Consider the following 12,985-nt stretch of genomic DNA (forward strand, 5'->3'; position numbering starts at 1 on the left):
CCCTACAGCCCCCCTCCCCCGCCCCCCGCCGGAGCTATTGCCCATTGCTGCACGATAGCACGCACGCCGTACTGCATTTTATGCGTTGTTTACGTGCGCTGCCGCAGCCAACTTGACTTGGCTCCCCCACGTGAGAATGGCCCTGAGATGAGAGAAAGAAAGAGAGCGCGGATACGTGGATATCGAGACGCGAAGTCTCGTCAGCGCCGGCGCGACTTTGCCACGGGAATAAGGGACAACGTGCCTTGCACATGCTTCCAACTTTCGACCACTCTGCGTCTCGCTCTTCGTCTCCCCCGCGCTTTCCTCGTTGCTCGCACTCTCTCACCTTTGTTTCAGAGTCCCCCTTCTGCCTCACCCAAATCTATTTTTCCCGCGGCGCTCGCTATTTTTTCTTCATCTCAAGCTTCCGAAGAACAAATGGCTTTCAGCTTGACGGCCAACAATGGAGACAGACATATCGGGCACTCTAATGACAAAGAAATCCAGATAACGTCTGACAAAGAGAAATGGCAACAAACACACGGCGGAGATAGTGCATTGATTAATAAGCTAAACATGAACCGCCTACACATTTTGTCGCGACAAAATTCAGCGAGGCCAGTTATTTTCCAAGTAAATGCACATTTTCACGTTGTCGCCAAGAGCCTGGCACGAGTTTTGACAACAAAGCGCACTGGACGATCGAGAGAGGTCAAGAAATGCGTAAAACCGTCGAAGCAGAGCGAGAAAAGAATCCCGTGTAAAATAGAAAGATACGGCAGAAAATAGCGGAACAAGGTATGAAAGGAAGTCAAATAAGAGCGAATAGAAACGCAAAAGTATAAGTAAACGAAGAGCCGTGGAGGAGAGAGAAAAGGAGTTCTAAAAAGAGAGATCGGCAAGAAAGAGGGGAATTTCCGAGATGACTCGTATTGTCCCCTACCTGCGCGCGCGTCACGGCCAAGAGCCGCACACATGTGTGTGCACTTGGTCGAAGAGAGGGAGAAGTCGGGAGAGAGCTTGCGTATCACCGAAAACTGAACAGAATTGGATGCTGCTGCTGCTGATGCTGCTGCGACTGCGGCTGCTGCGAGCTCCCGCGGCCATTGGTATTATCGTCGATGGCATTTTCCCGTTTTGATTGAATTTTGGAAAAACGCAGCAGCTATTCTTCGTAGTTGGCTGGAAAATAAAAGAGCGTCGGTTTACATTTCCTGACTCGGGGTTTTATCGCGTTCTGTCGACTCGAATGCACGTACACAAACATCAAGCAACGATAATGCTTTATGCAGATTAGAGATGCACTATATAGCGCGCGAAGCGAAATCGCCGTCAGCTGTGCTCTGTTGTTCTTGCTACGTGCGTCTGAGTTTGACATTTTGATGGAGCTTGAAACACTTTAAGACTTTGTTAAAGCTTCTCCTCGCGGGCCTCGTAAATCTGACAATTAATTTCCAAGATTTCGCTCTACTTGGCAATCACCGTGCTGCTCAACATATCGCTTATCTGAACTACCATGCGAGCTGTGCTTCCACAATGTTCTAGGTGAACGATGTGTTTTCGCGAAATTATTTTTATCGGTGAAAAGAACGCGTAACCGGAAATTTTTCTTGATATGATTCGACATCCCTCGGCACATGTAGCAGGCTGAAAAACAAAACGCTAGTTGCACTCTCTCGTCTTATCGCTTTATTAAATTGCAACGTGAATGTTGAATTTCAAACAAAATCGCGCCGCGCGCACAACAACAAAACTCGCAGCCGAGCAATATTTGATTTTGCGCTTGGATTTGCTCCTATTCACGTTTACATTATCGGAGATTGAAAAACTTGCCTGCTTTCCCTTTGCACCTTTTGAACGCGCTTGTTTATTTTCGTCATTTTGCGCCAATGTTCAATCGCGAACTGAAAATAAAATGGACCTGTTTTTCACGGAGAACGAAAAAAAGTCAGTTTGCCGAGGTCGATCAGGCGATTATATTTTGGACTTGAACGAGAGGAGTGGGCCGCCAATAGAACTACAACAATAGCCTTAACACCTCGACAAGCCCGTATTGGACTAATAATGCCGGTAAAGATGTGGCATAGTCCGTTGGCTGAATGAAAGGGCTTAGAGCATTGACTGCCTCCGCCGCGCCGACAGCACGCAGGCATGGAAAAAGGGCCGTATCTCTGTCAGTAGCCGACAATGCCCACGCGTCGCTCGCACCTAGCTTACCCATAAGCGTGACGCCAACGGCACAGAAGGCTCGGAGTATCGCAGCTCGCGGCGCTCGCAATAGTAACGTACAGCCCATTGTGCATCGGACGGCCAGAGCGGTCGGATCGGCACGGCTGAGTAATACGCGAAGCCGTCGCGCTTGCGACCAGTTGTTGGCTCTCTCGGTGGAAACTCGGCAGTGTCGTCGTCGGTGTCGTCGGAGGGTCTGGCAGACTTGCAAGGAAGCTCGCCGAGACTGGCAAGTTTTGGGGGGGCACGAGCACGAAGGCGCGGGCAGGCTGCTGCCGAGGATAGCTAAATTTATCGCTGCATTTATTTCTCTCTCTCTCTCTCTCTCTCTCTCTCTCTCTCTCTCTCTCTCTCTCTCTCTCTCTCTCTCTCTCTCTCTGGCCGTGTACAGACGAGGGCAGTGCGGCGCCGATAGCAGAGGGGTCAGTCAGCTTGTTAAACTAACTTGGCTGCATTGTAACGGGGATGGCCTGCCAGATTTGCCTGCGCGATAAGTAGCCGGCCTCGCAATAATTGAATAGTTCCCTCTGCGGTGTGGCACCACTTGCAATTGATTTAAGACGCTCGCGTCGTAGACGGGCCGCCGGCACCCCAAGACGTATGAAAAATAAGCCAAGCCGCGCGAGCCGAGCAATTAGCGAATCTGGCTGGCTGTTGTGCGCCGGCCGTTGCGTATAATAGCAAGCACCGATCGCGCTCCATTGAGCGGCTCGCAGCTGTACACCTATGTAGCCGAGCACACACATGTGCGCGCACTAATAATAGCACGGCTACCGTAGGTGAGCGAGTGTGTAGCTATCGCTCACCGAGGGCAGCGAGCAGACGCCTTTTCATCATGGTAACCGCCGTCGCAGCCAGCGCTGTCGCCCATTAGCTGTACGTGCTCTTTTTTCTTCCGGATAGAGGCGAGTAATAAGCAGAGACGCCAGCTCGCGGGGCTGGTCGGGGCCCACGAACCGTATCGAGGCCGCGTTCGCGGCGCGCGATCAGATCGAGCCCTCTCCGAAGGCTACGTTTAAGTGGAGCGCGTGCGCTATCGTGCGCAGCCACGTATAAGGCTCATCGCGAATCCGCGTCGCCAACAGAGAGACAGAGAGAGAGAGAGGGGGGAGGGGGAGCACCAGCTCGTTAGAGCTTCAGAACCTCGGCCAAGTTTTCGCCGAGCTGCGCGCGTGTATCGACATAAATTAGAGCCTCGTCCAGCCGTGCAACGCTCGCAGCCGATGTCCTGCGGTCCGTGCGCGCGACGACAAGTACAGCTAGTCAGCGGGGAAGTGGCCATGCCTCGTTAATCGCCACTCTCTGTCTCTCTCTCTCTCTCTCTCTGTCCTCTCGAGCGGCTCGATAAATAACCTACCGAACTTGGTTCTCACTCGAGGAGAGCAAATCATAAGTGGAGCGATGAAAGCGCAATAAAACCGGTAGAAAGCCGCTTGGCTGGTGGGCGCCGCAAACGCTTGGCACCCTCGCTCGTGGTGCGCGCCTGACAGGCCTCGCGCGGGGCTCGGGCGAGCAAGTCCACGCGGCGTAAATCGCGCGGGGCTGCTCGCTCGACAGCAGGTCGCCCGCGAGCTGCTGCGCGCCGCTGCGAGCCGCCGCGAGCCGCGAGAAGTGGCTGCGTTATCTCTCCTCCTTGGCGCGTCGAGCGAGCAGCGGATGCCCGGTGGGGCAGCCGGCGGAGGAGAGGCGCGCCGTTCCGTCGTTCCCCTCCTCGTCGCCGCCCATTAGGCGCCGCCGCGGCGTGATTCGCAGCTCTGCGCGCTCGTGCTTCTCTTCTGCCGCCAGGGCTTCTTCTCGAGCACAGCGCTCTTACCTCGCCGGGCTTTTTACTTCGAGGGCCATCCCCGGCTTCCGCCGACCTTTTTTCGTACCTCCAGCTCTCCGAGGAATCGCGTGCTAATTGCTTTTCCCGCGCCGACGACCGTCGTCTCGCCAGTCCCGAGGCGAGTCCGCGATCGCCTCTGCCTCCGGTCGCGCTGCGCCTCCTCGTTGCTTAATCCCATGGCTAATGCCCGCTCTTTGCACGCCACTGGGCGATTCGTCACTTTGGACGGGACAACCGAATATTTGCGCGCTTCTAGGATGGCACATTTCTATTAACGCGATTAGGCTTTCGTAACAACGGACCGCTACCGCAGGCCCGCTCGACGCAATGCTTTTCATACTTTCCGAGCGTATTCTCCGTAGCGATAGCCCTCTCCCTCCTTCGAGTATGAGAGTCATGCGAGCAAGTTTTACGAGTTGGTATATCGATCGCGTTGCAGAGGGAGACGTAAAAGCGTCGAAGAGCAGTCGAGAGGCAAGGCGGTTAATTAAGCAGAAAGCTTGCGGCGGATGTACAGAAAAGAAAACGAGCAGTCGTAAGCAAGTCAAAGCATATAGAGTTTGGCTGGCACCTTGCGATGCGCAGAGAGCGAGAGAGAGAGAGAGAGTCGCAGCTGATAATTCCGCAGAGAAGCAAGCGGAATTGTTTGCGCGCGACAATGGCACTCGGCTTTTCTCGATCGACATGGATGGCCTATGAATCAGCACTCTCCGTGTGTGCGTGCTGCTCGGTTGCTTGCACGCCGAACGTTATTAGCGAAGCCACTGGGCTGCTCTGCTCTCTTTCACTCGAATCCTGCCACGCTCTTCTCGCTCGTATCGCTCGCAGCTCTTTTTTTCGTCGCAAGTTATTCGTTCCGAAAGTCACGAGCTCGCTGCTGGATTAATCGAGCGCTTTGCAACCATCTTTTACGGCCGTTTTGCGTGCGAGTATTGCAATAAAACGAAACGTGCGGGCGACGTTTGGCAAGGCGCATATAAAAAAATAACGCTGACAATCGAATTGCGCGCGCGTTCTTCCCTCCACGGATAGTTGAAAGCTTCGATAAATACTCTCTCGCCGTGTGTTGTAAAAAATAGGCGCGTGCGAGGACAAAAGCCACGCGGACGACGGCGCGGCGTTGAGAGCCGATTTTTCTTTTGTCCGACGAGTACCGCGAGCAAATATTTGTGCGTCCACTCGCCACTAGTCGCTCTCTCCCTTTCACTCGCTTTTTCTCCGTGACTAGGTGCTCTGCTTCGTAAATTAGTAGATGACTGTATGCCTGTCTGTCCGCCTCTATCAGTCTATCTCTCCGGAACACTTTGCTTTGTCGAGTCACCGTAGCGTTATCGAGATTGGACGCGTGTGCAGTGGTCCGTTTGAGTGCTATTTGCCGTTGGATAAAAGACAAATATGACACGCACTGATTGCTGTTTATTCGAGAGCGTTTTGTGATTTTCTTACAGGAGCAAGCGTACAATTGAGCTTTACATGATAAACGTTATCAGGAGAATTCCCCGATAAAGCTTGTTCGGGACCTGATCCGAGTAAAACGAAAACGAATGGCATCCGTAGCTCAAGTTTGAAGCGCGTGGCTGATGCGCGGAAGCTCCTCGCGTCGAGGAGAGATTTACTTTGAATTTATCGCACGTCCAGCAGCTAGGAGACGAAGGCCAGGAAGAATTGCCGAGCCGACGCGACGTCTCCGAAGCGAGACGAAAGCAGCCTTGGCTGGTCCAGGTGGTAGTCGACGGCAGGCATCGAGGGGCAGGAGCGGTGCTTATTCTGGAAAAAGCGCTTGCGGAGAGTCGCGCACACGATTTCCGATTGGCTCCTCTCTCTCTTTCTCTCTCTCTCTCTCCCGGCTATTTCGGTCCTGGCGCGTAAGGTAGCGATATAGCACGGCACAGCCAGCCGAGCCCATACGCGTGTGCGCGAGCGAGAAGGAGAAAAGGAGGAGCGGCCCCCGAGGTTCCCGCGCGCGCAGCGTGGCGCAAAGGTGTGGGACTATATGCTCAAGAGAGATCTCCGCGTATAGAAGCGGCGCGGACACAAAAACCTGACCTCTCGAACAACTGCGCGCCATGTGTGCGCCACTTGTGCAGCCAGAACCCGAGCTACGCTCGGCCGATCCATCTCTCTCTCTCTCTCTCTCTCTCTCTCCCCCTTTGCTTCTCCCCCGATGTGCGCCATCGCCGCCGATATCATATCCTACCTTTTTACGTGCAGTCGAGCCTATCCTTGCGCGAGCGATGCCCAGGCTCAGAACGCAAACCGAGATACTCGAATAAAGCCGGACTCGCCGACCGCGCGCGCACAGCCCTTCGCCGTACCTACAACCTCTCGTTGTCTTCTTCGCAATTTGGCCGACCTTTTGCGCTCGCGCTCACTTTTATTGGCCAGACCGAGGCAGGCGCTCGCTTGCTACCTCCCATTCATTTTTCTTAATCAAGCCAATTGCAAATCGCAATTGTTCCCCGTGTAAAAAAGCATCTTCAATCAAAGGGCACAATAATGTTTGTGAAGCGAGGATAAAAGAGAAAGAGAGAGAGAGAGAAACGAAGAGCAGAAAAAGCGAAATTACGAAATTACACTACTCGGTAAAACTAAATTTAAAACGCTCACGACATAAATGAGGGAGCGAGCAAGCGGAGAGTCGCGGTACGTAATGGCACCGGCAAAAAACGCATATCTCTCAACTCTCAGTGTCTCTCACGCCAGGAGCCCAGAGAGACCAATACCGAAGTCGACGCCGAGTAGGCGGTCTTGTTCTCACCGCGACTCGCAGTGACTTATCGCCAACGGAAAGAGAGAGAGAGAGAGAGAGAGAGAGAGAGAGAGAGAGAGAGAGAAGCAGGTACGCGCGGCACGGAGATATTTTTATTTCGAGAATATTATCGAGCGAGAGAAAGACTTAGCAAGAGAGGGGGAGGAGCTCTCCTATACTGGAGTCGCGCGTGCGTCTCGATAAAATAATACCGAACGAGAACGAAGCCAAGCGATGCGTGCTCGGATTATCAGGTCGAAGCTGCTCTTTCTCGCTCTCCTATCGCCAGCGTCGCTCTTTAGAATAAAACCTATCTCGAGTTATCCGACCGATTAGATTGCTGCCTCCCACTCCCCCTCCCAGCTCGTTAACTTTCGAGGTGTGAAAAAGCACGATAGCTCGTACGTTCGCTTCCTGCGCACGCACACAACCTTGGCTAACTCTTTCATCTCGCTCAGGCTTCGATTGGACGTTCCCGTGACTGCGAGCGTGCTATTGGCAAGTTACTCTTGCGATAACAATAGAATGGAACGCGTGCGTCCATTTCCCAATTTCGTTAGCAGACAGTGGGCAGTGTCGCAAGGCGTGAAAAAAATACAGAGTTGATGGAATCCAATATTACTGATCGGAAACGTGTGTCAAAATTGTGTCCACCTATAAAAATTATGTACTGCCGAGGTCTTTGACCTTTTCGCTTGGTTTTTTGCTCCGTCTTTAATCGCCTCGCTTTCGATACAGCCTCATTCATACAATTATTTCCTCTGCTGATGGATTTTTTTTTTTCAAGCTATATGTCAATGTCGATAAATGCAGCATTGAAAGAAAATGGGAGCTAGTCGAGCGCAAAAATTTTGCAGCTAAAAGTGTTGTTAGGGCTCGTCGAGGTAAAGCACGCCAAGGCACATGTCGTATCTCACGTACGCGAGCGCGCGGCAGGTTAAAAAACAGCAAAAGAAAAAATGCGAGCCGGGTAGAAAAAGCTCTCGCGGTAACAAGGAGTCGTTGAGCAGCGAGACAGTGTTGGAGCCAGCCAGCGCGCGAGAATTCATTGGGCGTCTCGAGCTGTGTGTGCGCGTGTGTGAGTCCGCAGGTCTTTTTTTAGTCCATGACGGTAATCGAGGAGTCGAGGGTTTATACCGGAGCGAGGCGCAGCTCGTTGGCTTTACTGCCTGTGTGCCGGAGCTTATACTCTCTCTCTCTCTCTCTCTCTCTCTCTCTCTCTCTCTCTCTCTCTCTCTCTCTCTCTGTCGCAGGCTGCTGGAGAGAAAACGACTAAAAGGCGCGTATTTACGAATGCGTGTACTGGCGAGGTGACGCGCTTTACAAGTGCCATGCGACGGGACGCACGAAAATATCGTGACTGCGCGCAAGAGGAAACTTGGCATCTAGACGGTCCTCGCTGCCTCGATGCACTCGAGCGAGCGACCTCCTCTCCACTTCCAGAGGATTTTTATCTCGCCGATAACTTGTTTTCGAATACCACGAATTAACCGTGTCAAACTCTCTCCTTTGCTTTTACCCCGGCCGTGAGTTTTTTCCGCTGTACAATGTACGTCTATCGAAAGCTTATCGCGTTTCGTCAGAAAAGGGAAAACCTCCCAACGCCGCGCGCTCTTATTTCTGATAAATTATCGCCACACGCAGGCTGCTGCGTCGTCGTGAGATTTCTCAGGCCGCGGACAGGCTGACTTGGTTAAGCTCGGTGAAAATGCTCGTGACGACGATCGTTATCCAACGTTTCTTCTCTAGCCGTCGATCGACGTATTTGCGAATTTTCAAGAACGGAAAGCTCATAGGCGCGAGTCGCACGTGTGTGCACACCATCGCTCGTACAAAGCGCTCTTTATTTCTGCCAATCTCTCTTGCTTTATCTCGCTATAATTATCTCCTCCGTAAAGCTCATTCCGGATACTTCGCTAGTAGTGTCGACTCTCCTCCAACAGGCTCTTGGCAAATTATCCCAATACAAGAAAATTTCGAAGGACCTGGCGGCAGCGAGCGTTACTGACCTTCGATTAATTATCGTCCGCGCGAGTGCGATTGCTGAATCGCGCTAGTAGAAGCGGCGAAGCCTAAAATTAGAGTCAAGTATATACCTACGAGAAAAATGCTCCGACACGATAAACTCAGTGTTGTTGGATTGGGTGACGAAACAAATGCCTTATCTTCGAGTGTTTGCGAGAAACAGTCGGCAGCGCCGCTGGACCTGACGACGTGATTCCCGTCAAAACTGTCAGTTTGCATGGGCAAGCGAGAGCAAACGGCGAATGGGCCGGGTGTGTGCACGGCAAATCGCGGCCAAAATGGAGATGTCGAATATGCATCGCACGCGGCGAAATCGCGTGGTTGGTGCTTGCGTAGCCTGCAGTCGATACAGGTCAGAGGAGGACTCGCGCGCGCGCGGCAAATATTTGTCTTGAACAAAGTGCAGCGGGGCACGCTCGCCGGCCACGCGGCGCCACTTATCGCGCCCAATCGGAGCTCGGCTTACCACTCCTCGGCTTCCAAGTTCACCTGCCGCTCGGCTCGACGAACGCGATGATCATCGAGCGCGAGTCGCGCGTCTGCCTGCCGAATGGGAAAAACGCGAGGCGAGCAGATAAAAGCCAAGTTATAAAATTGGAAGCGATGAAGGGAGCCGAGCGGAGTCGCAATTGAGTACGTATCTGCGGGCATTCGAGCGCCAAGTGCGCGCGTATAGCGACGTTCGCTCGCGCGGCCCCGATAGCCCGACAATAAAAATCTCATGCTTTCAAAGCTCTGTGCGCGCGCGCTCCGTTCTCGAGATGTATTTACGAGGCGAACTCGTGTCGCGTCGCGCGCGGAGATTCGACAGCCGCCGCTAGGACAGTGTCGTTCGGAGTTTCAACATTTGGACGTTTCTCTCTACTCGCGCGCGTCGACCATTCAAATGCTATTCTAGCCGTTTTATGAGACTTGTTCTGCGCCACCGGGAAACAATTGACCTTCGATTGCGTTCCGCCTCGGCCAATATTGTCAAGTTGATCTTGAAACGTGTACCGATCGTAGCCATCGTTGCTGGCATTGTTCGGATCTGCGGATTTTCGGACGTATCGCTCGGAAACTTGCTCGGCAATTTCTTTGCGAGTCGCTCAGCCACGTGAATTAACGTTAATCCCGACCAGCGAAAAGAAGACCAGGCCTTCGCGCAGAGGATTAGTCGAGATAACGAACCTTTGAATATTTCACGCACCACTCCAAAGCCCCAAAATCTCAAATTACAAGCCAAAGTCGATGAGCTCGTTGAGAGCGCATCTGCGTTTACTCAGCCTATATTTCTCCAAGTTCAATCTGAGAGTGTGCAATAAATGATCACTCGATACGCGCAGTCAGCTCGAAAATCTCAAGCTAAATTCTCGCCGAATGGGAGAACGTCTAATCGGGACAATAGCAATAATGCGAAGGCGCGAGAAAAGATCTCTCCGTGCCTGCCGCCTGCTTCTGTCCGCACTGCTGTACGAAAGTTCCGTAGCAAAAAGGTAATAGAAGGGAAACACGATAACACGAGCTTCTAGACACACGTGGCGTTCTCGAAATGAAAGCTATGGCGAGCAAACAGCGCGGACAGCCAACAAAAGCGAGGGAAAAAAAGCAGAAGAAAAAGTGTTGAAAAAAGAGGGAGTTGCAGAAGCTCGTGTAAACACACGCTCACACGCGGAACGAGAGCTCACCTTTGGTCCCGAGGCGATGCTCGCCATATGGGCAGCAGCCCTGGCAAGCGTATGCGGGCCAGATTTTACGGTTCCGGCTAGTTCGCGCGCGCGCGCGCGCGCGCACGTGTCGGGCTCGAAGAGCCTTTGGCTGGCACTCGGGACGCGAGAGCTCGGAATCTCCGATCTTGGCGAGACTGTGGCTCGGCTCGCGAAAGCGCATCTCGCGCCGACGAGCTTGCTTTTCCTTTTCCTTTTCCTTTTCCATTCGCAACGACGCCGGGCAACGCCATCCGCGGACAGGCCATTCGTCAACGGAGCCACGTACTGGCCCGGGCACTCTTCTTGCCTCCGATCCTTTCGTCTTGTCTATCGGCGAGCCGCGACACCGAGCGCCATCGACGACTCGTCGGCCGAGATATTGCGCGCGGCATCGAATGGCTTATCGAGGAGTTGGATGTGCGCGGCTAATTAGCGCGTGGAAACGGCTGTACGACGCGCCAGCTGCGCAGCAATTCAGCAAAGCCCCTTTGGCGCGCGGCGCGCGCAGACCAATGCGCCGCGGACGTTGCGTCGCTCGGCGAATCTAAAAAGAAGCCACTCCATTGGGAGCGTGACAGCAGCGGCAGCCGTGATCGCGGCATTATTCCACGAAGCGAGAACGCGGCTCTTTCTCTCTCCGCTCTTCTTATTCCGACCTCAATCGGACTGGCTGTGTCGTCGCGATTTATCGGCCAGCCAATTGAGATGTTGATATAGCGCCTCGCGAGGCGCGCGCGAGCGCAGATATTGACGGAAAACATTCGCATCGCTCAAACGCTGCACGTATACGTTAGCATAGCGTTGGCTCTTCCTCGCCGCGACTTCGCTCCGATCGAATGATGTATATTATGCATCTTCCCTTTGACGCTTCGCACTGGCGCAACTTTCATGCTCCTGTAATCAATCGGCTCTGTCGACGTACGAGCTGAGAGAAGAAAGACAATTATCGGACGATGCATGCGTACAGACCAACGTTTCGCACGCTCGAGCAGCGTCGCGTCACATGGAACAAATCGTGGCCGCGTAATGACGATTCTTCAAGCGACGACGAGCGTGTCTCGAGGGCCGTTTCGGCGCGACCCATAAAAACATTTTCTACCGGCCACGGGCGTTTTGGTTGCGCGAGCTTGGAGCTTGGAGCTGCAGAGAGAGAGAGAGAGAGCGAAAAAAGCCAGTCGACGACGTCGAGGGAGCCCCATCGCTCTCTCGCTCACTAGTGCATTCGCCCGTAGCCGGCAGTCAAGGTAGGTAGACGCCGAGAGATTTGATAAAGGGACGGGAGGAGAAGTCTGAAAGGGCTCATTCTGATTTATCGATCGGTGAATTCGAAGCGAAAGCCTATGCGCGCCCCAGACTCCTATCCCCCGAGGGACGAGACGCGAGCGCGCGCGTCTAACCTCGAGCACCGTGAAAGGGCCGCCGAGGGTAGGTGCGCGCACATGGCCGCTCGCCGCTCGCCGATGAGAAACTTTTCATCGGCCAATCCACTCGAAGCGCGAGCGGCCCTTTGGGCTCAATGCTAGCCGCTCGGCCTCGCTGATTAATCGCGCGGCTCTCCTCGTCAGCCAACAGGAAAAAAGCGACGGCTGATGAAAATGCCGGCGAATCCATCGGACGATTGCGCTGCGGCCCGATGGACCACCGGGCATTTCTCGCGCGAACGCAGACGCGCGCGCGTTGTTCCTCCGTCGACAAGTAAGGCAAGCGCGAGTTGCGATTCGTCGCAAGACCCAGCTGTAGGCAGCGTTGCGCGCGCGACGGCGCCGAAGATCGCTCGGGAGAGTCTGCTAATAATCCTTTAATTCGAGATACAGGCAACAATGCAGATTTATAAGAAGGGCGCTGATTAAAGGCTCGATGCGATGAACGCGCGGCTTTACATGTAATACTCTCTCGCTTGTATACAATGGGCGCGGCGTGGCCCCTCTATTATCGTCGTACGCACAATATTACATTGCCGCAAGTGGCTGTGAGGGCTCCATTGGCAGCAACTGATGCGAGAGCGAGAGCGAGAGCGAGAGAGAGAGAGAGAGAGAGAGAGGATCGCACCGAAATCGCACGTAAACGAGAAATCGCATCACGCAGCCTAGAAGAGAGCGAGAGAGAGAGAGAGAGAGACGCGCGAAGTCGGATTGTCGATCAGCCTAAGAGGAGTCGGCACACAATGGCGAGGCGAGAAGAAATGAATCATCGAGTCTCGTTCGTCACGCGTGAAAAGTGCAGGCATACGTCGATCTCGGGCAGGGGGGGGGGGGGGGGGGGCGAGCACCCGTCAAACGGCAGCCGCGTGCCACGTCGCTAATAGAGAGAGAGCGCATTCGAGATTTAAAGGGCAGGCAGTCGGCTTTGGGGAAAGGTGCGCGGCGGAAAATGCGACTACGGGGCCCCGGCTGCCCGGGAGCGGCGCACGTGCGGCGCGCGCGCGAATACCGCTCCCCCGCCGCCGATGGGGTGGCTGCTGCCGGCAGCGCGATCGCACAAGGAGAC

Source organism: Phymastichus coffea, unplaced genomic scaffold, assembly GCF_024137745.1.
Source record: "Phymastichus coffea isolate CEN01 unplaced genomic scaffold, Cenicafe_Pcof_1.1 PCOF00040, whole genome shotgun sequence".
Lineage (NCBI taxonomy): Eukaryota > Metazoa > Arthropoda > Insecta > Hymenoptera > Eulophidae > Phymastichus > Phymastichus coffea.